Below are 25244 nucleotides of genomic sequence, written 5' to 3'. Positions count from 1 at the left end.
TATTGGCTGGAAGACCTCTGCCAGTGGGGCCTCCCTGAAAGCGTGGTCCTTAGACAAGACGAATATAGGGAACTTTGCAAAACCCCAATCTCCATGGAATGGGGTTTGTTATTAGAGAGCTTTAAAGCACAAGCCTTGGATCCTGGGTGGGCAGTAGGTTCTCAATGAGCAGATATCTATTAGTTTAGTAATAACCTTCACCTGTTAAAAGCTGAGGGGGCAGATTTAAGAGATCTGGCGCATCTCTGCAAATCAGCAGGGATGCACCAGAACAGATAAAACACGCAATTCCCTCCCTGCGCCACCACGAATGAGTGTCATTTACAATGCGGCGCACTGTGGCACAAGGATAGGGCGATGCGTGTCGCATCCTGTGGTGTAAGAGTGGCGCATTGCTGGAGTCATGCTCCCAAGTGCGGCGCTGCTCCAGCAATGCTCAGTAGCGCCCTATGCCTAACATGCTGCGTCACTCCTTACACTTGCTTCAAGCAGGCGCAGGGTTTTGACACAGCATGGACGTAAAAGTGACTCAGTGAAATCCTGTAGATTTCACTGCCTCACTTTTACGAGGCGTTCCTATGGCGGACTGCCCACCCTGCGCCGGAACGCCCACATGAAACCTAACACAGGTTTCATGTAGCGCAGGGCTTTACAACGTGACGCATCTCCCTACAAGCATCACGTTGTAAATAAGCCACAACGTGGTGCATGGTTTACGCCACCGCTGCGTCACAGAAGTGACGCAACAGTGGCGTAAATGTGTCGCAAGGGGCTTGTAAATCTGCCCCTAGGTGTGGCTCCCATTATCACCAGAGTTCACTAGGTTCAAAAATACGTTACACAACCCCCATATACAGGCTCCCCTCTTCCCCCTCTCTCTCCTCTCCTCTTCTTCTTATATTGTTGGCCCTCAAGTGGCACACAGCGGTTCTAAGTTCTGGGAAAGGATCCGGGGGTGCAGCGTTTGTAATACAAATAATTGATCTTTTGTCCATGAGCACTATTGGTACATGACCCAAAATACCTTCAACTACAGATAATAGTACTTAATATGCTAATGCGTTAACTTCAACATGCGATTATATTTTATACTGTGTTGGACATCATTTTCCTGTAATTTTGTCTATGTTTTTGTGAAAAATGCAATAAAGTTTGTAATAAAAAAACAGAAATCCAAATACCAATACTTTAGCATTCATAGTGTTTTTTCAGAAATTGCTATCCAATTTCAGTCCCATAACATTAAATAACAAGCATTTGCAATGCAATAGGTCTCGCATTTGCGAGAGTTTGAGCTGTTGGCATTGTAAAAGCCAATGCCCTTTATTTACGTGTTGGTTTTTAAAACATATATAAAAGGCATTGCCATTAACAATGGCAATAGTTTAAACTCTTGCAAATGCGAGAAAAGTCAAGCCAAACATTTATAAGTGCAACTAGACTGGGTGGGCAAGAGGCAAACACAAATGAGGGCAGAACAAGAAATACATATAGTCATGTTCAGCCACTCCAAGAGGATTTTGGAGCAGGCCAAATGGGAATCGTTTTTGTTTTCAGAAAAGGTGAATAACAAAGTATACCCAAAATAGGAAGAATGGAACTAACTGGAGGAACAGCCACAAGTTAAAGAAGGTAGCAAACTAATACAGCTCGAAGGGAAGACAAAAATCAGGCAAATGTGCAAGAAAAAAAAATGTGGCAGACTGACGAGATGAGGGATGGCTTTGGACCCAGTGTGCCTTAAAAGGCAAAACCAAATAAATCAGGATAAACAACGCAATTAAGAAGTAGGGAAGATGAAAGTGCTAACAGGGGGTAATGGCACCAGTCAATGCAATGAGGAAGCAATGGGGATTGCTAATTTGCTTTGATTGAGTGTTACAGCCAATCAGAATACAAGAACTGGACAGGGATCAGGAATACATCAGCAATGAAAGAAGGGAGAAAAGAAAATTATATAATGATTCGCCTTCTCAGAAAGTTAAAATGTAGAATTTAAATTGTGGAAACATTGAGCCCAACAACAGTTTAGGGAGAAAAAGAAACCCAGATGTTATTGCTAATGGATTAACAAGTGCATAGGTAAGAATCACAGTATTTTGCGTGGGGTGGTTCAAGCATGGTCCAGCATAACAAATCGGAGAGGAAATGGCACCTAAACATAAACAAGGAAAATGAGGATGGAGAAGCAGAGCCCGGGGGTAAGGCAAGACCGGCAACGCATGGGAGGAGTGGCTGAAAATACCAGGCAAGTCCGGAGAGATGAAGCAACTTCGAAACACACAAAATAAAGGATTGCTCCTTTCTCACCAACAAAACGCGCATGCAAAGGCTATGCGGGGGTGACTGGTCTGACTAGGTTATAAGTATGGAAAAGGGAGGAACGGCAGGAACAACTGGGACAGAACCGATGATTATTTGGACAGCCCAGCCCAAGGCCCAGTGATGTACCACAAATAAGTACATTTAGTAAGGCCATTCTGGGAGAGAGAGCACGGAGTCTAGAGTAGTACGTGGGAACGGGTGGACAAGCGCAAGAAACTGAAGAGTTCAAAGGAGGATAAAAAACAGTCATAACAGGGCGCGAGCTGCAGTGATTAGGCTTGATGACAGGAGAGGTAAACACTCGTAGGAAGGGGGCTAGTTGCTGGCTGGGACTGAGTAGCATACTCATGAGGAGGTCAATAACTTGATGCGGTGTAATTTAGTATTACAAAACAGCAAGGGAAGAACATGGGGTGCAGATGGAGATGCTAGGAGGGAGCACAAGAGAATACACGTGGGAATATAGGATAACAGCGAAGTATGTGCAAGGAAGGAAGCATGCACGCAAGACAAAACGGATGAAGAAAATGCATGAGGACACAAGGAGTGAGCATGCACAGTTCAAATGTGCGGGAAGGCATGATAATAAGAGAGTGCACATTGAGATCACACAGAAGGGCTTCCAGATGTACCTAGGGAGGCGGGAGGGTGTTCATGAGATGGGAGAGCATGAAGAGAGGAGCAATACACAAGGGAAATAAAAAATAGCACTGAGAGGGCGGGATCCATAGGTAGAGATGCTAAGCAGATGCTTTGGATGAAGCAAATGAGCAAGGAGAAATCGTCTAAAGGAAAGGGCGCATCCAGGACGAACGTGAACATAGGACAGAAGGGGTGGGTATAAATACACATGGGGCAATGGATGACATGCACTAGAACCGAGACAGTCAGCAGAGAAGATGCATACAGTATAGATGCATTGGGCGACATAGAAGGATGAAGGCGAGGGCAACCTCAAGCCCATTTTCTTAGGTGAATGCTGCGCGAGGAAGGGTTGCACGGTCACATTGATAGAGTAGCGCATCATCCCCAGTCTGACTCTGAGTGCAGCCTCAGCCCAGTCCCTCCTTTACCTGATCATCAAACCTGTTCATCACGGCCTGCACCCACTCCACCCGCTTGTGAGCCTCCTCCTCCTCCTCCCTGCTGCTTGAGAGAGCAGAGCTTGATGATGTCATAGCCCATGCCTGGGTGCAGGGGAGGGAGGAGGGGTTGACAGCGCACCCTGCACAGACCCTATATCTCACACATGCACGCGCGCGCCCCCTCTCCCGGGACTGAACCCGTCATGTGCACACTCACACAAAACACATTATCAACCTGCACAGGACGTAAAGCATGTACTCAGAGCCCGACAGTAACAACCTTATGCATCACAACAGATTTGGCATCTCCTTGCAAAACACCTGAACCATAATACTCATAGCACCCATATACACAATATCACCCTACCCTAAAACATACGTACACCAACTCTACACCATACCATGCACAGCCTTTACACTACTTTGAAACATTATACGGCACCCAAACATATGCAAAAAAGCTGTGAGCGTGCACATCCCGAAACCGGAGGTTTGGAAGCTTCACGCCTGTCGTGGGGCGGGACTTCAGTCTTCTGCGAGAAGCCCGCGCCCACGGAGTGGATGGCCCAGAAGAGCAGTGGTGACGTGGGGCTCCCATGCCTGAGGGAGAGCCCCGCGGTGGCAGCAGAAGTCAGGAGTGGCGGCTGAGGCCGCTGAAGCGGTAAGTGGGGCTTAGTTGTGGGGGGGAGGGGGCGTGGGGGGCGGCGGCAGTGGTGTGTGTGTATGTGTGTCTGTGTGTGTGTGTCTGTGTGTGTGTGTGTGTGTGCGTGGGGGGGCGGTGGCTGTATGTGTGTCTGTGTGTGTGCGTCTGTCTGTGTGTGTATGTGCGTGTGTGCGTGCCTTCGGCCGCCCTAAGTAACTCTGTGCGTGTGTGTGTGTGTGCGTCGCTTATACGTCAGAGCTTCCACAGACCCTAATCGGCTCGTGCACCGGTCTGTACCACTTGGGAGACAAAACAACAACAATACGTCTCGCTGGCGAAAGCGCTTTCGCGCTACAACGCCTGGCGAGACCTAAAAAGTATTATTAGTTTTGCTTTTTATTGCATAACGTAATGTCTCAGCAGCTTTATGGAGATCATCTATAGGCTAACATTGGCCAAAGGCACAATGTTAACGGTAAATATAGTGCTTAGTTGTTTAGAGCTAAAATGATGTCTGCAATCAGATCTATGTCTAGGAAAAGGCTGTTGATTTCTGGTTAATATTGTCTAATGTTAAGAGTACAATTTTATGCTATGTGCATAAAGGTTAACTGTTTCTTTAAAAAAAGGACTAACTGAACCCTGGAACTAACTCAATGCCCAAAGATGCCAGGGTTAAATTACCTCATTTGTCATTATTGAGCTCCAGTTTCCTGTGGCTGCACTGTGATACAAAGAAAAGGCTGCCCACTCCTTTTCCCTGCTGTGGAGCCTTCAGTGTAAAACATAGCAAATGTCAGTTTTTTAGGTCAAGCATGGTTAGCGTATGTGCTGCTCTGCGAGCTACGCTGCATTGGAGTATGGAATTGAAGCTCTGCCTCCTCTCTGCCCATATTTGTCATTGGTTTGTGTCATTGCCCTTTGCAAATGCTGGCTTCTTATTTGTTAATAGCTTGTTAGTCCCTTCCTCGTACCGCCTTGTCTTCATTCATAACCTCCCATGAGGACTTGCCCTTTTACTTCGATTGTTATACAGTGAGTCTTTTTTAGTCTGTAAGCATTATTTTCTTTAAGTTGTTTCTCCTACTGAAGGCACAACATACTTTCCTGCAACATTCAGCGCCTTTCACTTTCTAAGCAGCCCGGGAAAATGGCGGCCACTTCTTTGCATAGGTCTCGCATTCACAAGAGTTTGAGCTATTGGCATTGTACATGACAATGCCTTTTATTTATGTGTTAGTTATCAAAACATATAAATAAAAATTATTGAAATTTACAATGCCAATAGCTTAAGCTCTCGCAAATTCGAGACCTATTCCATTGCAAATGCTTGGTGTTTAATGTCCCCCTAATCGCGTCTCACCTTAAACAACTTCCTCCAGGAGATTCAAAACAAGTAAGTAAGCAGAGAACTGCCTGTACCATAAAGACTGATCTCTGTAGGATAGCAACACAGTGGAAACAAATTGCCTAGCCATGGTACGGAAGAACCTATCAAGAAGACATAAGAGCTTTAAGAACGGGTGGCAACTCTGAAGCTCAGTCACGACACTTATCCGCAGACCAAGGCGTGGGAGAAGGGTAGTGTGACAGATCACAGGTCATCCAGAACCACTCTTTTGGGGCAAGGAATGAGAGGAGACAGACTGAAAGGCTTCACTTTTACAAAAAAGTTGAGAAAATAAGTACTTTGTATCTAGATGTCAGGACTCTGTAAGTCCTCTTTGAATATCAATGAAAATCGAGAATCAATGTATTACCGAGAAAGCAAGGTTTGAGAGTTGAGTATTGCAGGGTTGTGAAAAAGAAAAGATCCACATAGACCAAAATGGTTTGGTTTAAGAGACATTTTTAAATTCTAAGATGATCCTCTAAGGTGGTACCCTTTATGAAAACATGGCTGAAATGCATGAGCTATACAATATTGAGGTCTATATACTTTGAATGGGTTACAATTGAATAATTCTACTGCACTAAGATCATATGCTTTGAAAAAGGTTTCGGTAAAGATAGGTATTTAAGCACATAATAAAATTAATTAATGTATATGCAACTTAATGGCTCTATAACAAGGTATACGTATACAATATGGTGAGGACAGCACTCCATGTTGACTAGAAAAAAGATCTTTGAAAACAAGGAGTGGGTGTATAATGAGTGTAAATTATTGATATATGACAACTTAAGGTCCAATTCTACCCCTGGTTGACGATTTCAAATTGAAAAATTTGAGCGCACTAAGATAATGTCCTGTGAAAATATCATAATTGATTCTAGTAATGAAAGCTATCTAAATATACAACTAAATAACTGCATGTCCGTGTAACTATTGGGCACTAAGACAGGGCATCGCTCTATAGTACAGTGTGGATAATGCTACATGTGGATTACTTGAATGATAATTGGAAACTAGGTGTGGCGAGCATACCTACAGTCAAATATTGATATTCAACAATATTCAACAATATAAGATTCAATCCAATCCCTGGTTAATAATTCAAAGTTTTAAAAAATAGTTTCAGGATGTTGGGTGCCTGTTTAAATTATTTTTCTTTCAACTAACTAAGAAGATTATGATTATTTTATTTATCTATACTGATGATATACAAACTTCGAGTTGTATTTAGTGTCTCTTGAGTTTAATGGGATAACAAAATTGAACCACTGTGAATGCTATTTCATGCAGTGGCTTTAGTACTATGTTAACTGATTGGAAGTAAATTCTTTACACTTCCGGATCCAACCGCATGCAGCTGAAGTTTGTAGAAAAATTAAGAACTGTAAAAACATTTCCGAAAAAGGTGCCTCACACTACGGGAAAGATGTAACGAATGCTGGCTGCCACAAAAACGTATGTCATGGTGGGTAGTTAGAAACGTAGGGGAATACAGACAATGCATTATGCTGACTGTTTATACCTAAATCATAGAGTATATGTTTAACCTCTAGATATTATGGAATAAATGCACTGCCTGCTGAGGATGTTGTACTACCTGAAACATCTAACATACTATCTTTAGAAAATACTTCATGTTCATCTTTAGAATAATTTAGTTATCTACTGCCTCGTTAATAGGGGTTTTCTTAGTTTTCACTTATATTTAAATATAAGTGTTTAATAAGTCTTTCTGGATGCTTTATGGATGGGGACAGCATAGCAAGGAGGAGAGCCATGGGAAACTAAAAATTATAATGGTTTTCCGATCATAATATAGATAACACCGAGGGATATCAGGAATTATTAACTTTGAGCTGACCAAAAACGAGATGTTACCGAACTTGCAATGTTGTGGTATGATGAGCTAAAACTGGATGTCACTGAATGTGTAATGTTGTCCTTCATATCTCAATTATGTCAATTAGGCTATTGAGTCCTGATGTTATTCATTGTAAAATTGCTTGATAGTAAGTGTTTAAATAGTGATCTGATAAAAGTGAATTAAGAAATATGGGCTAAAAAAAGAAATATGGGCTAAAATAATAGTTAACGAGATGTGAGCATTAAATATTTTTATGTCATTGTGAGTACTAAATAACTTTTATGGTGCTAGTGATATTATGTTTGGGGTAGAGTAAAGATGAAATTAATCCATGACTTTAGAAAAGTCTACAAGGCATGGAATATTGGAGGTGTGGAATAGTAAGTATATCATACACATAATATATGTACCACCTTGTGATCATTCAGGATTTGTACGCCTAAATATGGGATGAAATGTGCTATATCACAGTATTGGTTCATGAAAAATGAATGATTAATAGATAGAGAGTCAATATCTAGAGGTATACATCTTTTTTATCTTAATCCATCTGAAACACAGTGGTAATGGGGATATAATGAAGACTTGGGAGTTGACAGCTATTGCATGTATATTTTTAATTGTCTTAATGAGTTTTTTAATATGTATATAGCCATTACTATACACAAGCAACAATATGTTTCCCGCTATTATTTTTCAAGGGGGCACCAAGAAACATTTTTAAAAGTCTTAATAAAGAGTAAAGGAGAAGTGCAAGAAGAAACTGGACATGTTTGAATTATTATGGACTGTAATGTATAATACTCTTGAGGTGTTCCAATGTTGTCAGCAAAATTTTCAGAATGATTGACATTAAGGGGTATTGATGTCTTTTAGAGTAGGAGCGTCGGGCCTTTCTCCGATACCCATTTTTAAGACTATGTACTCAGGAAATTGTGTGACCGATACAGAAATCCATATGTGCCAAGCTGGGAAGGGAGGGCAGCGCAAAACACCACAATGTCATTTGGTACTAAACCATTACAATACATCCGCTACAAGTATTGACTACTGCAACAAGGTACAGTATAATGAGGTAAGTTACAATGCATTACATCTACAAAACACATAAGGTGGGTGGGTGGTGCATAGGAGAAGGGTCTTTAGCGATCAGGGATGGGTAGTGTATAAGGGTAGTAATCTCAAGTATCCATAACTTGTGCCCTAAAGTAACTATAACTCGCTACCCCACCATGCACAGTGTTGTCATCAATTATGTGATTTCAGATGTTGCAGCAATGTTATCAATGATGTCACAGAACATGTCATGAGCTATGTAACATGTACGATAATTAACAGTGCCTTGCGAGAGCAATCATTACTTTAGGGCACCAGTTATAGTTATTTGAGATAGCTATAACTGGTATTTTCAGGCTTTTTTTATTAAAATGGTATATTTTAACTTACTTTTTTTCACCTAACTGTAATTTCCCTTTAATTTTTGGTTTTTTTCCGTAAATTTCTATGGCTTTTTAATGTGAAGTAATATATTATTACAATTTCTTACTATAATGTCCCTTTAACCTTTGTGTTTTTTTCAGTGTAATGTAAAGTCAGTTGTCCTTCTCTGTGCACAGCATGGGGTTGGCCAGGCCTTGTGCTCAATCCCAAGTAGGTTCCCAACCCCACCACAGTGCATGGGCCTTTGGCCATGCACGACATGGGGTTGGATAAAGGCACTAACCCTCTGCATCCCATGGTCTGAAGCACTGCACTCAACCTCCGCTAATGTCCAACTCTCCGCTTCGCACAGCCGCAGTGTGAGGTTGGGTACAATTCTGGGGTGTGATGTTGGATGCAGGGCCTAGCTGAAAGCCAGGACCTGCATCCAAACTCTCACAGGCATGCATAGCTGACTATGTGATGTTAGAATATAAAGAGTGTCATTGTAAGTAAAGTAGACCTATTGACTTTTTCTAAGGTTACTAAGGGTCAGAAAACCAAAATATTAAAATTGGGCCTAGTGGCATTGTGAAGAGGTCAGCATATTGACATGTGTGAGTGAGACCTATTATCTTCATCAAAAAGTCAACAGTAATTTTAATCAAATGTCTCATATAAAATCACACATTGCAATGTTAATTAAAAGTTATTGCTATAAAAATGTTTTAACAAACCCTTATTAAAAGCACATCAACATGTTTTGAGTCTTTCTTTTAACATTTTTCAGGCCACAAATTCTAGTCATAGCACCATGCACAAGGGGTACCTGCACACCAGCTGAAAAGCATTTAGCTTCAGCTCGGAGTGCTTTAAAAAAAATACAATCTATACAAAAGGAGCGTGTGATTCATGTAAATAATGATAGCATTCCAAGCAGTGCACTCTTATAGCGTCCATTCTCTGTGTATCCAACCAAGAAAATCCCAATGGAGTCTTGTTTAATTGGAACTAACCAGACAGGCTTTAGTGTATGGGGCTGGGTGGGTGCACTCCAAGAGTGCTTTGATGTCTGCACTGGATGGACATTTTGTGTCCCTGTGCATAGTCCAGCTCAAACCGGTTGCAGGGGCTATCAACCCCTGCTCTGGCACGCAACTGGACAAAAGATATCGGTGTAGCCACCCCTCTGTCCTAAGCCTCCCATAGGTGGATCCCCAGAGTTTGTCTCACCCCTTCCTTGGGTATAAAGTAGGAACCCCTGACTACAGGATTTTACCTGAACTAAACTCTGCAACAGAAACCAAGTACTTTGACAATCTGCACGACGCTAGATGACTGAAGAATCTGACTTGGAGTAAAGGAGTTACTCCCCTGCTAAGCAGGCACCACAACACATCTGACCAGTTTGTATCTCCAAAGCTCCCGAGGACTCTGAAGATTTCTGCAACACAGGAGGTGGGTTCCTGAGGTCTCTGAGGTTGATCTACGCTCTCAGCAATTCTGAGGCCTGTATCCCTTGTGGGGACCATGCAACTTGAACCCCTGTGCACCATGCCCTTTAGCAGCAGCGTATGCTTTCCGGCAACCCCTAAGGCTGTGCTTTGGGCTACTTGTAGTCCTGACCCAGAGCAGTGTTTCCACTGAAAATTTCTGGCCTACACTCCACGAGTGTTCCGTGGGCTGGTATGTTGTGATTCCTCTTGAGGTCCCTTCGCAATCCCTGGTTTGTTGGCCTGTGGGTCCCTGTGTAGGTAACTTTAACTTTCATGGGGTTTCCTGGTTGCTCCAGACGTTCTCTGACTCTTCATTGCTTGGAGAGTCCCCAGGACCTTGCTGGTCCTCACTGAGGCTGATTTCCTCTGACCGCATAGGTTGCAGTTGCCAAGGCTTGTTGGTGTTCCATCTGAACACTGACACCCAGCACTCGACAACCTTCATTGGACAGCTCACCTCCAGACTTTGGTCTTCATCGACATTGCCTGGTCCCCGTAGCTGCAGAGACAAGCATCGCATCAACTCACCTGAAGCACCCGACATCGGTGGGCATTCGTCTACTGAGCCCCTGGTCACCATGAAGTGACCCAGACACTGTTCCCTCTGCTTACAGGTTCTTCTCATCTCGGATTCAGGCTTGGATCACACCGGACACTTTTCCTCCTCACAGCAGCAGCACTTTGCAGCATCATGCCATTGTAAACGATGAAGATTCCCGACACATTTGACACTTATGTACCTGGCTTCCCTGGGTTAGGTAAAACGAGTACTCCGGTGCTCACATGGGTGCTGGCCTTAGAACATTCTAAGTTTGAAAAGGTTTGCTCAAAGTTCTCTTCTAAGTGTCCTTAATCTTTAAAATTCCAACCTCGACTTTCCAATAGGATTGTACGGAGCTCGTGGCTGTGTTCTCACACTGCACACGTCCACCGTGGGTCCCCTGTGTCACTACCTTGGGTGGTTCCTCGGGGTCCCAGTGATTCTACATGCTCTAGGCACTGTGTCTAGTCAAGTTGTGGTTGTTATACTACTTTCTTAGTATATGGTTCAGTCTCCCCTTGGAGCCCGCTGTGTATTGTGCTATTTACTGTTGTTCTAGTACTGTAATATTGTGTGCCTTGTTCTCTAATCTCATAAAGAGGTTAATAGAGAGTGTTTAGTAATAAATACATATATTTTATGTATACCTTGTTTGGTTCTACTTTCATTTGGTCATTCAGGAGGTTATAATCTGGTAAACCAAGCTGCTTTACATTCCTTCGAGAGTTAGCCTGAAGTCTGCTTTCGATAGCTATCACTAGGATAGCTTTCAATAAAGGTTGTCTTTAACCTAATCATCAATAAGGGTTGCTTGGACTGGAACAAGGTGCCCACTATAACTAGTGGACAGCATATACCAGGCCAACTTCTCACACAAGACGAGCAGTGCCTGTCCTACTGTTAGTTGAGCAGAAGCTGGTAGAAATTCTAAAATATTCCTATCCACCCTCAGTGTACCAAAACACACGGCAGCTGGTTTCTTTTCTTGCCAGAAACCCAGATGTTTTACCTCCTACTTAGTTTGGGGTTGAGGATCAAGAGATTCCAGCCAGTAGTGCGGAAAACAAAGATTGTTCCAGATTATCATCACTTCAGTCTTTTCTACATTAAGTTTTAGGCAACAAGAATTCATCCAACTGTGGTGAGACCATATTTTAACTAGACCTGCTGGAGAATGGTTCTGGGGCCAAGGAAACAATTATCTGGGTATCATCTGCATATGAGAACAAAGATAGTTCAAATGACTTCACGAGGTCGGCCAGCGGTCACGCACACACATTAAACAATGGAGGGCTCAGGGAGGAGCCTTGTGGGCTTGTGGCACACCACACACAAGTGTAGCACTTGAGAGTAGAATGGTTTATTCCATACCTGAATGCTTCAGTCCTTCAAAAAAGAGGCCAGCCACCTCCAGGCACCATGTGTTAATCCTGAGTCAGGCAATCTCTCTAGGAGAATTGTGTGAGATACTGTGTTGAATGCCGCTCTGAGATCCATCAGGATCAAAGCTGAAAAACCACCTTGATCAAGTTACCAATAAAGCTCCTTCATTAACGCCAGAAGCGCTGTCTCAGTGCAATGATTGGGCTTGAATCCAGTTTGAGAGGCAGTGAATATATCGTTATTTACCAAGAACTCAAAGAATTGTTTGTTTACCTGCCATTTCTCGATTTTGCAGAGAAATGAAAGCAGCGAGATTGGACTATAATTTTCAGTGAGTGAAAGGTTCAGGGTGGGTTTCTTTAGTAATAGGTTTCACTACTGCATATTTTCAGGATTTTTGGAACCTAATCATTCTCCAGCAACAAGATAAATATGTCCCTTATCAGGGCGCGGCTACGAGCATAAAGATGACGGTCACCCTCTGAGAGTACTGCAACCCTCTGTCATCCACTCAAATCCATGCTCATCACACAAAACCTGAGTGAGATAGCTGGCTGCTATATCCGGAGGTGACGGTCGGCCGCAAAAGAAATATCCGAAATAGAGCTGATTCCTCCATAAAATGCTGGTCGCCCGGGAGGACAAACACTGAAGGCTCCAGTGTGACATTCCCTGAGGAATAAGAGCCCGAAGAGAATAGTAGAGGCCGGCGAACCGGGGATGCCCCCGTGAGTAGACCACAAATGGATTGCATTGGCCTGGGATCGACCAACTACCAGGAGGTGATCACCCCTGGCTGCACACTATCCAGGCCCAGACCATGGGGGCCTGGTCATGGCTGGTGAGTCCTGGGAGCTGGTCCTGAACTCCCCTGCTGCAGAAGAACTGACGGTGTAGCCCCCAGGACCTTTTAGAACCTTTGTGTCCACTGGGGATGGGTTTGGGTTGGCGATCCGGGTTGTGCACCCAAAGGACAGCTGGCGAGCAGGAGAAGGTGATGCCCGGCTAAGCTGCTCCCCCAGAATGAGGTACAAAGCCTGATCGAGGGAGGAATGCTGTGCGGCTAGGGAGAAGAAGCACTCTCCCTCCCTCTCCCGGTCCCCTCACTGCCTTGGAGAGATATTCCGCATGGTGACGGCCCCACCACATGTCATAACGGTGCCATTTGGAGGGCGGAATCCTGGGGAAGTGCCGACATTGCAGGAGTCCTCTGAGCCCTGCACCATGCTGACCGGAGAACGCCCCACACGACAACGTTACCGGCCTGGTCAGAGTTAACGCAGCGGGGGGTTGCATGGGCATTCCCATGCCATACTTGTGAGTGGAGGGCGCTGGCCCCGAGCTACCTAACCCTGGTCAGATCCTGGGACCCGTGCCCCCGGCGTGGGCCAGAGGACAGGGATTATCTGACTGTTCTGACCCCCCCTCGAAGATGAGCTGTGGCCTGGGGTCTGACAGGCAAAGGTCCCTGGACTCTCACGGCCCCCATTGACATTGGAGGGTGAACTCATCGCCTATCAGGAGGCCACCAAAGTGAGGAATATGGACTGGACAGAAACATCCATCCAGGAGGCACTAACCTCCCCTCTTCCCACCTGAGACAATCATAGGACAGTGTTGTCCTCCCCCCTCTTTACATCCCTCTTCTTGGTCTCTTGCCGCTGCTCCAACTGCATCTTTCGCAGACATGGTAAACAAAGAGGAAAGAGACAACCCACTGGATACAGCGATAGGCCTACTAGTGAAACCCTGAATACGGGTTGGCGGCAGCCCACCCACCCAAGTTAGGAGGTGAACCAGGAAGTCGGGCAGCAGCGCGGAGCTGCAGGGGTTCTGGGTGAGGCCCCCCAAAGTGACCCAATACTTTCTGAAGGCCTCTGAGGGAGAGTGCCCGCAGTGGACCCCCTGCCTGTGGGTACAGTAAATCTTGAACGCCGATCCTGGGGGCACATAGACCAGCCCTCACTCCCCTGAAGTTGAAAGTAGGAGATCCCCACCCGAGGGTCCTCTGGCATGAAATGGTCCTCGTCCACCTGTCCTGTAAGGAGTGGCATAATGAATGAGTGGGTCCCCCAAAGGTGAGAAATTGCATGGGCCTTACGTCCTGACACCCGGCAGCCACAATGCACCAGTAGATATGCCTGTAGAAGAGGGATCCGTGCCAAGTCTGGGGGGGGGGCTCTAGCTACCCATAAACAGGGAGAAGTCCTTGGGGGCATCAGTGGCCTGTGATCGAGGCTTCAATCGATGAGATGTGGCAGCCCAAACCTTACCCAGAGACAAGGGAACACAGGCACAGCACCCCGGCCCTCCAGTCGGATACCTGCTGCAGTATTGAAGCTGGACCCCTTCCTGACATGCCAGAAAGGACCCAAAGGTATTGAATGCTTGCTGACATCTCCCGTGATTCAAGATAATCTGAACAGACAAAATCCAAACACTCTGGTGGTTGGCATGAGGCTGTCTCAGGCGAAGGTGCCATCTCCCCTCCCTCCTGCAACTGAGAATCAGGGAGAAGACTTACTGCGCGAACATGGGTAAGGACAAGGTTATGAAACAACCTCCCTCTCAGACTCACATGGAACAATTCACAACCAGCAACCCCGGTGCCAACGGCACCTCCCAGACCACACCACCTCCACCAGAAGGGGATCTGGCCACCATCCTTCGGGTTAAACGCACCTTCCAAGACTCAGTGGAACACAAGATAGGGTAAGTCTGAGTAAACATTGCACTCATTAGGCGAGATCTCTATAATTCAATGGCCAGGATCACTGAAATCGAGTCTCGACTTTCCACCGTTGAGGATGATTTGGCATCAATTAAGAACCAAATATCATGTTTATTGTGCCACACGGCTGAGCTCCACAAGAGGGCGGAAGACACAAAAAATCGCTGGCGTAGGAATAACCTATGCTTTGTGGGTATACGAGAGAGGGAGCAACCCACCCAAGTTGCCTATTTTATTAAGAACTGAATCAAGACATGGATGCCCCCACAGCAATTGTCCAAATGGCTCCTAGTGGAACGGGCTCACTGCACTTTGATCCCCAAACTGCCACCTGGAGCTCCACACAGACCAATCATAGCGTGCATCCTTAACTTCAAGGTTAGAGATGCCATTTTAAAGGAGATGAGCTCTCATCATCACCTTTCGTGCCAAGGAAGTAGAGTGATGATTTTCCCGGACTATCCGAAAGAAATACAATTGCAGAGGAGATCCTTCACTGCGGTCAAGCAGAAACTAAGGGCGCTTAATCCGTCCTGCTTTCTCCTGTTCCCTGTCTGCCTCCGAGTAGTCCTGAACAATAAGACTTACTTCTTTGACACTCCAGAAGCAGTCTAGATGTGGGCCACTGAGGAACGGCCCATGACCGTACCAAAAGCAAGGGATGCGTCCCCAGTGAGACGCAACAACGACACCAAGCAGATTAGAGCATTAGGATCACGGCGATGACGCACTTGCTCCTGGAGGGGTCGCAACGCCTGCTGGAAACCGTCTGAGTCACAGAGGCTAACGGGCATGAACCGATCCACAGCCAAAAGCAGGCAACGCAGATGATCACACGAATGTGACCCAGGGAAAAGGGTGTCTCAGAGGGACTCTCTGGTTCAATCGCTCCATGAATCCGGAGGCACAGATCTCTCCCGCAGCCCAGTGATCTAGGACAATACCCACCAGCACCTGAGGTCACAGTGATTTCCTGGAGAAGCATTACTGTTTCATGTTCCTGAGACTCGTTAAATCCTGTAACATGGAGGGGTCCACCACTTCGTCCTCCAACAGTAATGGTTACACTTGTTTGAACTGTTAATGGTAGGGTGACAGATGCTTCAGGGAAAGAAGTATGGGGAGGGGGCATGGTTGGAGGGAGGGTTGGAGGTTATTTCTAAGTTCTGACATTTTGTTCAGTTTGTTCCTACATCAGACACACCTGACCAATATTCCCCATCAAGTAATCAGGAAACACTGATGAGTCCATGTTCTTTACTCCTAATTCTGGTACACCCAGACCTGCACATACTCACGTTCAGCAACCAATGCCTCCTATAGTAACACCAGTGGTGCCATCATCCTGCGTTGATGTGGAAGCCCTACGTATGCGATCCTGGAATGCCAATGGACTCCTGGACAAAGTGAAGCATGCTGCGGTCCTGAAGGTCGCACAGAGCTCCGCCCCCAGAATCCTCATTCTGCAAAAAACCCACTTGTTGGGCAATCAGTGCTCATTTTTAGCCCATCTGGGATATAACAGGGTCCACCATAAAGGGTTCACCGAAGGTCTAGGGGGGTAGCTATTCTCCTTTGCCACTCTCTCCCTTTCGTGGTTACCCGAGAGGTGTTAGACCCCTAGGAGCACTTCTTGGCTCTCACAGGGAAGATGGGAGGGTGCACTCTCCATCTGCTAACAGTCTATATGCCCCCAGCGCTTCTGGAGACCTTACTCAGGAAGCTCACAACCCTGCTGACGTCTCTTCCCCAGAGGCTGGCAATAATCGGAGAGGACGTCAATGCAGTCATGGACCCCGCCAAAGATGCTACAGGGGTTCCCTCCCAGGGTCGACATTTAGGTTCCTGGCGACTCTTGGAGTGGGCCTCTCGGCTGGGATTCTGTGATGTCTGGAGAATATGGAACCCTCGACTCCACCAATATTCCCACACATTTGTGGCCCAACACTCTGACTCACGCATTGACATGATGTTTATGCCCATCTGGACTGTCGAATGGTGACATCCATCCAAACCCTTGTCTAAGGGATCTGTGATCACTCGCCTCTACTTCTCTCTTTGGGGAGATCCAACAGCCCACTCCACCCTATTTGGCAGCTTAATGCCTGGTTTCTCCAGAAAAAGGATTGCAAAAAGGTTCTAGGGATGAACTCAAGCAGAACTTCCAACGTAACGTAGGTACAGTAGACTCTCCGGGTACGTTATGGGCAACTGGGAAAGCCATCATCAGAGGCATCGCCAATGGTTGCACCATGGTGAGGCACTGATCCAGTGAGGGACGTCTTCCTGACTTGGAAGCCCCGGCACTCTGGTTGGAGCGCACTATGGGCGCAACAGAAGGGACCATGAGGTCTTGTCACCTCAAGCTCATTCGCAAGAAAATTCACCACGTCTCCCTAGAATAGGCCAAGCAAATGTGGAGATCCTTCACAGCCCGTGTTTATGGATAGGGGAAAAGAATGGTAAGCTTTTGTACTGGCTGGCATCCCGCTCTTTAGCCAATCAGGTAGATACTGAGAGTGTGGATATTAATGGATGTATCCAACAGACAACGCAGGCAATAGCACAAACTTTAGCAGAATATTACAGGTGCCTCTACTACAACGCCCAAGCTCCAAAGGCAGAAGACTCCACTGACTTCTTGCCAGACAGCCCCCTCCTCTGACTCTCGAAGGCTGACATCCAGACCCTTGATCCACCAATCACAATAGAGGAAATAGGTTAAGCCATATTAGCAATAGTTCCCAGTAAAACGCCGGGACTAGACGGTTACCCGACGGAATACTAAGTGGCATTTTGAGAAACCCTGACACAGTGTTTGCAAACCTTATACAAGAAGGCAATAGAATGAAGAGATTTCTCACGTGATATCGATATGGCCACAATCGTGGTCATACTCAAAGGAATCCACCATAGACCTCCTGCTCGGACTACAGGCTGATCTCTCTTATTAACACTATATACTAAAATATATGCCACAATCCTTGCCTTCCGCCTCAAACAGGTACTGACTACCTTGATATACCCCGACCAGTGTGGATTTATGCCCTGGAATAGCACGGCGCAATGCCTTAGGAGGCTGCAGTGGCACTGGCCCAATGGCAGCTCCTGTTGCCAGATCTGGCGCTCTTTCTGATAGACTTTCAAAAAGCCTTTGATACGGTGGACTGGCAGCACCTAGAAGGGGTGTTGGACCAGGCAGATGTCATTCCATACTCCAGAGGATTGGTACGAGTGCTATACACAAATTCCTTGGCCCAGGTGTTGATCAATGTGACCCTCTTGCAGGACCCAGAGGGATCGAATGCTTGCTGACATCTCCTGTGCTTCAAGAGAATCTGAACAGACAGACCTTGCTGTCGTTTCAAAGATAAAAGAGGGGGCAGAATCTAGCAGGGATCCGGACTCAACATTGGTCATTAAAGTAAGCAGATCCCCTTCTTGTCTAAGAAGGCAGAGAGCGTGGGTTAAATAGTTAGGTCTTTAGTGTCAGATAATTGATTTGATTGATTGATTGATTTGATTGTAGGTTTTCTAGAGCGCGCAGCTACCCTAGGGCATCCCGGCGCTAAAAAGACCACGGTACTGAGGGAAGGGAGAGTCAGGAAGACGAGCTCAGGGGAAAAGTAGGGTTTTTAGGCTTTTTCTAAACCTGAGGTGGTTATGTTCTTGCCTCAGGGAGAGAGGAAGGGCGTTCCAAAGTCTAGGAGCATTATAAGAGAACATGCGACCGCCTGTTCTGGCCTTCCTAATTCTAGGGACATTGGCGAGGGAGAGAGAGTTGGATCTTAATTGTCGACTTGACTGTTGTTGAGTCACAAGTGTCCTAAGAATGGGAGGGCCTTCATTGTGCAAAATTCTATGAGTAATGCACAGGGTCTTGAAATTGACCCTCTCCTTTACTGGCAACCAGTGCAGGCTTCTGAGAGCTGGTTTGGCCGAATTCCTCGCTGAGGTTCCTGTGAGGATTCTAGCCGCCGCATTCTGTGCGCATTGAAGTCTATGGACAACCGAGGCTCCCAGATACAGGACGTTTCCATAGTCCAATCTGGAGTTCACAAGCCCCTGCAGCAGGAGTTTCCTGGACTGGAGCGGGAGTAGATGTAAAATCTTTCGAGCCATCTTTATCAGGCCGAAGCAGGTTCCCGCCGTTTTTCTCGCCTGAGTTTTGAAACTTAGATCCTGGTCAAGCCATATCCCTAAGCTCTTGACTTCGGATTTGGGAATAGGTGGCGTTCCCATGCATGGTGGCCAAGGAAGGGATGTGGGGATTTTGTTGGAGGTTCCTAAGAGGAGTATTTCAGATTTCTCCCCATTTAGTTTTAACCTTGATTCGCACATCCATTGATGCACCTTCTCCAGACAGCTGCTCAGATTGGACAAGGCGTTGTCTGATTGGTTAAGGGAGACGACAAGCTGGGTGTCATCAGCATACATTATTGATTTAATGCCAAATGGCTTGACAACATCCTCAAGGGGAGCCATGTAAACATTAAAAAGTGTGGGGCTCAGGGAAGATCCCTGAGGCACACCACACCTAAGAGACTGAGCATTGGAGACGGAATACCCGTCAGCAACTTGAAAGGACCTGTCTTTGAGAAAGGATGAGATCCAGGCCAAAGCGGAATCCGCCACTCCTATCAGACCAAGGCGCTGGACAAGGGTTGCATGGTCCACCGTGTCGAAGGCGAGGAGGATCACTGCCACTGATCCTCCTGCGTCCAATATGCCCCTAGCTTCTTCGACCACGGCTAACAATGCGGTGTCAGTCCCTTGTCCTGGTCTAAAGCCTGTCTGGGACATGCGGAGAAGGTGGTTGGTCTCTAAAAATTCCGAAAGTTGATGATTTGCTACTCGTTCGGCTATTTTACTCATAGCTGGTAGCAATGAGATTGGTCTCAAATTGGAAGGATCTGTGGGATCTAAGTTCGGTTTTTTATGAGAGCCTTGACTGTGGCTTTTTTCCAGTTCGCCGGGACTATACCGTTTTCAAAGGAGGCGTTGATCAGCTTGGTAAAAAGGGGAGCAATAGTGGGAGCAACTAGCTTCAATTTACTAATGGGGGCTGGGTCTGATGGGGAACCACTTTTGACTTTCTGTAAAACGTTGAGAAACGTTTCAGTGGAGATTTGGGAGAAAAAGGTTAATCTCGGGGTGTCTTGGAGGGGGGAGGAACCAAGGAATGCTTGAGCGGTAGATGGAGCTGGAAGGGAAGTCAGGATTTTAGCAATTTTTGCCGAAAAGAAATCTGCCATTTGGTTACATTTTGCGCCATCCACGTCTGGGGATGATGGAGGGTCTTGTATTTTGGTGAGGAGTTTCACTATTCGATAGGTCTCTTTCGCGGAATTAGCGGCTGAGGCTATTTGCTCCTCAAAGTACGAGGCCTGCGCAGTTTTTAATGCGTTTTTATAAAGCCTAATAAGGGTTCTATAGTCGCTTTTGTCATCTGTGTTCCAGTTCTTTCTCCAATGGCGTTCAAGCCTTTTGCCCTTCCTTCTTAATTCACGAAGTTCTTCAGTGAACCATGGTAGTTTGGACGATTTCCTACTGGAAGGGAGAGTTTTAAGAGGTAAGACTGAGTCGAGGGAGTCTTTTATCCAGTTATGAAGTTGGATTTCAGCTGACGAGGGATTAGGGTCTACTAAAGGTAGAGTGGAAGTCAGCGCGTGATCCCATAAGATTGTGTCCAGTTTTTTCCAGGGACGAGAAGGGACTCGAGGGAGGGGGGTGTCAGACGATTTGCCTGGAAGTTGAAGTTTAAAAGGGACCAAAAAGTGGTCTGACCAGGGAAGGGGCAGAGGGGTTTGTACAGTGAGTGTGGAAAGGTTGGAAAAGATGGGGTCCAGTAGCCGTCCTTTCGTATGGGTGGGTTCATTGTTGAGTAAATGAAGATTAAGGGAAGCCAAATCGGCTTGTAAGTCAGTGGCGAGTTTGTTCCCTTGATCATTGAAGTGGAGATTTAAGTCTCCAAGGATTGTGAAGTTTGGGGTCACACAAGCACGAGAAGAGATGGCGTCCATGAGCGAGTCTATGAAACACCCTACCTGTCCCGGAGGGCGGTAGATTAGGGCCCCAGAAAGTGTTGTAGATGGCGGCAGGTGAAGGGAGAACAGAACGTTTTCACTATCTAGAATGGGGCTATCTTTAAGCTGGCATGAAAGATTGTCACGATAGATAATCGCAATACCCCCACCAATACCCTTCGGTCTATTTAGTGTTTTAATGAGGTATCCGGGAGGAAGTGCTTGATTAATGTCCGGATCTGTACTAGGGGTAAGCCACGTTTCTGTTAAGAACAGGACATCTAAGTTCGACTCTGATAGTAGTAGGTGAATTTCTGTCTGATGCTTTGGAAGTGACCTACAATTAAGCAGGGCCATCTCAAGATAAACTGGTTCGGGTTAGGGGATGGGGATAACCTGTAGTCGCAGTTTGGGCAGCCAATAGGATCGGTTTCCGGAATGATAGTTCCATTACATCTAATGTTTACTGGTTCCCTGAGCTGGTACAGAGTATCTAGTGAATATTTCAATCGAGGGCAGTTATGACCAGCCTGGGGTATGGGCTCAGGGCTCAGTCTGGCGCGGACGGGCGCAGACGGGCTTACCTTAGGCGCGCCTTCGGCGCGCAATCGTCGCGCCCGCTGCGCTCGTCCGCTGCGCTTCCTGGCGAGGCACATGATTTATAGTAGAGAGAAGAGGCGTCAAGGGGGCGTGGCCGCCTGAGGTGGGCGTGTCTCTCGTCGCGCCTCGCCCTCGAGAATGGCGGTGGGAGAGTGACAAGCGTTGCAGCGATGAGCTCACTGTTCGTGAACTGCGAAGTGCAATGAGGTGAATATTTTAAAAATACAGAGTATCACACACAAGCTTTTTAAAAGAAATGTCTCAATCACTCCCGGCTTCCGCCTCAGGAGTCTCGTGGGTCTTAGTGTCGCGCTTTCCAGCTGCGCGCACTATTTATAGTGTAATCAGGGGGCGTGGCCGCCTGAGGTGGGCGTGTCTCTCGTCGCGCCTCGCCCTCGAGAATGGCGGTGGGAGAGTGACAAGCGTTGCAGCGATGAGCTCGCTGTTCGTGAACTGCGAAGTGCAATGAGGTGAATATTTTAAAAATACAGAGTATCACACAGAAGCGTTTTAAAAGAAATGTCTCAATCACTCCCGGCTTCCGCCTCAGGAGTCTCGTGGGTCTTAGTGTCGCGCTTTCCAGCTGCGCGCACTATTTATAGTGTAATCAGGGGGCGTGGCCGCCTGAGGTGGGCGTGTCTCTCGTCGCGCCTCGCCCTCGAGAATGGCGGTGGGAGAGTGACAAGCGTTGCAGCGATGAGCTCGCTGTTCGTGAACTGCGAAGTGCAATGAGGTGAATATTTTAAAAATACAGAGTATCACACACAAGCGTTTTAAAAGAAATGTCTCAATCACTCCCGGCTTCCGCCTCAGGAGTCTCGTGGGTCTTAGTGTCGCGCTTTCCAGCTGCGCGCACTATTTATAGTGTAATCAGGGGACGTGGCCACCTGAGGTGGGCGTGTCTCTCGTCGCGCCTCGCCCTCGAGAATGGCGGTGGGAGAGTGACAAGCGTTGCAGCGATGAGCTCGCTGTTCGTGAACTGCGAAGTGCAATGAGGTGAATATTTTAAAAATACAGAGTACCACACACAAGCGTTTTAAAAGAAATGTCTCAATCACTCCCGGCTTCCGCCTCAGGAGTCTCGTGGGTCTTAGTGTCGCGCTTTCCAGCTGCGCGCACTATTTATAGTGTAATCGGGGGGCGTGGCCGCCTGAGGTGGGCGTGTCTCTCGTCGCGCCTCGCCCTCGAGAATGGCGGTGGGAGAGTGACAAGCGTTGCAGCGATGAGCTCGCTGTTCGTGAACTGCGAAGTGCAATGAGGTGAATATTTTAAAAATACAGAGTATCACACACAAGCGTTTTAAAAGAAATGTCTCAATCACTCCCGGCTTCCGCCTCAGGAGTCTCGTGGGTCTTTCTTCATGACTAAGATTTCTGACCTTGAAAAGATGCATAGATGGTAGACATTTCATTTGAAAAAACTAACTACATCATTTGCCTGTGTTTCAGGGGCCCATTCCCCCTGGATTCAGGCCTACAGGATTCATCATAGATATTACTATAGAGAATATGTCCTTAGCCGAGTTCGCTGTGCTATCAATTTTATTTGCAAAATAATCAGTCTGAATATGTATCATCCAATAATGACAGCTGGTAATAGCTTTTCTGTAGACCTTTTTAGAGCTCCTATCATAATATTTCCTTCAAATTATTTCTAGCCTTTAACAGTTTTTCTTTAATTCTCCTAAATGGAGTTAAACCACAGAGCTGGCCTCTTTTTTATATTTCCAGCTGTTTGCCTTACAGCAATCAGCTGGTCTAGAGCTGAGGTAATCCAGTCCTCAAACTTGTGATCAATATTTACTATATTACTTTCCAGATTCGAACTTGTGTCCTTTCTACCCTTGAACAGAAAGGGGAGAGACCGCAAGTGAGATAGGAACCACCAGGAGATCAGACCAGATGATTGGAAAAGGTTGATTACCTACCTGATTTGGTCAATTTAAGAATACTGGATCTATGAGGGTTCCCTTTCTTATGTGTGGGGTATTTTAACAACTGTGCCGGTGCAAGGCCTCCAGGTCTTGTAATAAATGTGGTTCTTTGGCAGTAGTTTAAATCAACTAGATGAATGTTCAGATCTCGCAGAAGAGTAAACTGTGATTTTTCTTTAGAGCTGGAGTCGCAACAATCTCTGGTAGCTTTTCTAGAAATTGTGCTGGGGGGCAACAAATCAAGGCATCAAAAAGTGTAAAAGAAACTGAATATTTTATAAGGAATTGCTTCCCACAGTGATAGAGAACAACACAAATTTGACTGAAAGACAATAACAATCCCACCTCCTTTTTTCCCTTCTAGATCAATTCTGAGAATGTTATGACCTTGGGCAACCGCCTGAACCACATTGGGCATTGAGACCTTTTGCAACCAGGTTTCCGTAAAAAATACCACATCAGGTTGCTGTTTCTCCATAAATGAAAAAGGATGTAACATGTGTCACACCAGAAAATGACAATTTAGCAAAAAAATACAGCAGCTTACAATAGTATTGTTTTCCGTAATAGCCTTTGCACCTGTGAAGCACATAGGTAAATAAGAACATACTTAACATACAATTTATGATTCTGTTGGGCCTAACCACTGGTGGCAACACTTACCCAGGTTGAGCTCTCCCAGACATGTTGGAGAATAACTAACTCTTCTTTGTTGAAATGGACTAGAGTTTTTGATTCCTGGTCTGTCCGGATTTGGATGTGTGCAGACTTATAATGTGCAGATGATCCTTTTTTGTAGGATAAGGTATTAGCTATTTTACCTTAGTTATATCTGATGTTGCAGTAGTTTTGCAAAATTTCAGGACAGTACCACGGAATATGCCGATGACGAGGCATTGTGTGACTGACTAATGACTTCCTTTGCAAAAGTTAAAGACAGTATATTGTTTTAAGTATTCTTTGTCTGTGTTAGGGCATTAGATAGTAGTAAGTAGTAGGTGTTATATATTTTCCATACATATTACCACTTTATTAAATTGGTAATAGATAGGAAATCATTTCTAAATTTCCCAAAAAAATGTAAAAAGGTATCACGGATTACTGCAGTACTACTACAGTGTATTTTCAATTTTTTGCATATTTTATACTTTATAAAAATGTCTAACTACTACCACAGTAATACTTACAACTTAAGATACTACTTAAAAATACAGGCAATACTTCCAAGGTAGTAGCACAGTACTCAGTAAAGTTTAAAAAACATTTATTAAAAAAATCCCTACATATTAACACTTTTGTAAATTGGTAATAGGCAGGGAACAATAATAAAACTGACTACTTCCCCTTACCTAAGGTCCTAACCCAAAACACTGTCAAAGTGTAGTAAAAATATTATGGTTGGCTTTTAATGTAAAAGTTACAGTGATATACAGTGGCACAATAAATAACTGAGGCCCAATGTATTATTTTATTGTGTTACCCTTATGTCACACATGGTCACGCATTAAGCAATGCAATACTTAGGTCACATTTAAAAAAGCAACACAAGGTCACCGTGCTTAGCCCTGCTTTGCTTGGTAAATCTTGAGAAATGCAAGGCAGGGAATTTTCTGTTGTGCTTTACTCTGCAAACTATATTGTGCATACCTGCAAAATGTCATGTACATCTGTAGGCCACTTAAGTCTATGTCACTCTACTCTATTGTATTCCACTGTATGCCATTCCACTCTACCCCACTCTACACTATAAGATACCTCTTCGGGCAAATACAAGTTTTCCAGTGTCTCTGGGTCCAGAATGA

The sequence above is a fragment of the Lissotriton vulgaris genome, chromosome 8 (assembly GCF_964263255.1).
Source record: "Lissotriton vulgaris chromosome 8, aLisVul1.2, whole genome shotgun sequence".
Taxonomy (NCBI): domain Eukaryota; kingdom Metazoa; phylum Chordata; class Amphibia; order Caudata; family Salamandridae; genus Lissotriton; species Lissotriton vulgaris.
The sequence above is the reverse complement of the archived record's forward strand: the minus strand, read 5'-3'. Positions refer to the sequence as shown.